The sequence below is a fragment of the Mandrillus leucophaeus genome, unplaced genomic scaffold (assembly GCF_000951045.1).
Source record: "Mandrillus leucophaeus isolate KB7577 unplaced genomic scaffold, Mleu.le_1.0 Scaffold140, whole genome shotgun sequence".
Lineage (NCBI taxonomy): Eukaryota > Metazoa > Chordata > Mammalia > Primates > Cercopithecidae > Mandrillus > Mandrillus leucophaeus.
The window spans coordinates 4472552-4474435 of NW_012101366.1; the positions used below are offsets into that span (position 1 = coordinate 4472552).

Genomic DNA, 1884 nt, shown 5'->3' on the forward strand with positions numbered 1-1884 from the left:
AGCATTGCAAAATCTCATCTCTACTAAAATACAAAAATTAGCTGGGCATGGTGGCACATGCTTGTAATTCCAGCTACTCAGGAGGCTGAGGCAGGAGAATCACTTGAACCCAGGAGACATGGAGGTTGGGGTGACCCGAGATCTTGCCACTGCACTTCAACCTCAGTGACAAAGTGAGACTCTGTCTCAAAAAAAAAAGAAAAGAAAAGTGAGAACATACAGTATTTGGTTTTTCTATTCCTGTGTTAGTTTGCTTAAACCTAAACTCTTCAGCCTGTTTGCAAAGTTCTTCACAAACTACCCCTGCCTTCCTCACAGCCCAAGTATTGCCGTTTCTCTCAGGGGTGCTGGCTCTATTTCCAGGATGGTCATACTGGCGGTTTCCTACAAGCACCATACTCCCTGAGTCCCCATGATTTTATCAGTGTTCTGATTTCTGGAATGCTTGTTGTCTTACTTTGTTCAGGTTACTATCACAAAATACCACAGACTTGGTGGGATATAAACACTGGACATTTATTTCTCACAGTTCTGGAGCTGGAAGTTCAAAATCAAGGCAGTAGTAAATTCAAGTGTCTGAAGGCTGCTTCATGGTTTATAGATGGTCCCTTCTAGCTATTTCTTCACATGGTGGAAGGAGCCTATTTTATAGGGACACTAATCCCATTCATGAGGACTCGGCCCTCATGATTAATCACCTCCCAAACACGCCACCTCCTAATACCATCGTTTTGGGGGTTAGGATTTCAATATATGAATTTTCAGAGGACATATATATTCACATCATAACAACTGCCTTGCCCCATTCTTTCATCTTAAAGATTCAAACCAAGTAACGACTTCTCTGGCAAATCTTTCTTAAAACCATTCTCTCCCAGAGGCACATATTTCTCCCATGTTTTCATATGCATCATGGACATACCTCTAATTGTAGCAGGACAAGCCGCAGACAAAACTCCTCAGACACCGGATTAAAGAAGGAAGAGGCTTTTATTCGTCCGGGAGCGTCGGCAGACTCGCATCTTAAAAGCCGAGCTCCCTGAAGAAGAAATACTTGGCCTTTTTAAAGGCTTACAACTTTAAGGGATCCATGTAAAAGGGTCATGATGAATCAAGCAAGCGTGGAAAACGTGACGGGGGCTACATGCATCAGCTAACAGAACAAAAAGTTTTACAGTGCTTTCTCATACAATGTCTGGAATTTACAGATAACACTAGTAGTTTTGGTCAGGGGTTAATATTATTATTATTTTAACGACCAGGGCCAGGTGGTGGCGCCAAGGTCGTCTAGCTATTTATCTTACTTCTGTTTCTTTCCAACTTTTTGCTTTCTCCCCCTTCTCCTGTCTTATAAACTAGGGAAAAGGGGAGTTGGGGAAAAGCTGGGAAGGACAACAGGAGAAGTGGTGGTCTCATTCTATATAATCATGGCACGTCTTATCTTGAGCGCCACAGTTCCAGGATCTCACCTACTGAGCTCACTGAGGGCGGGGACTATTTTGTACTAATTTCTGTATTACTAGCTTGACACGTAATGGGTGCTAAGTAGGAAAAGATAATAATAATAACATTTGGAGACATTTGTTTCGACACCATTCAAAAATGAAAGTGAATTTTCAGCTTGTTTTTAGTTAACTAGAAGATTGTATCAAACTAAACTCTAAAAAGGTAGAATAAACATTTTCTGACCATTTTGGCTAATTCAAATTTTATAGTAAAATGTTTATAAATTGGTCAGATTACATATAGATTATATATAAGAAAAATGAAAAAAAAGTTTAAAATGAATAGATACTTCAAGGGAAAGCAAGAAGAGACCAACTTCATTAATGCAGCATTCTCTTATTGATTACATAATATATTCCAGACTCTGGAAATGGAAAA

General features: G+C 39.8%; 1 protein-coding gene across 1 annotated transcript in view; it reads left to right on the forward strand.

The window, feature by feature from the left end:
- DNAH11 (dynein, axonemal, heavy chain 11) overlaps positions 1-1884 on the forward strand; it is a 387500-nt gene that overhangs the window by 16865 nt on the left and 368751 nt on the right. The gene's annotated exons all lie outside the window — the stretch shown is intronic.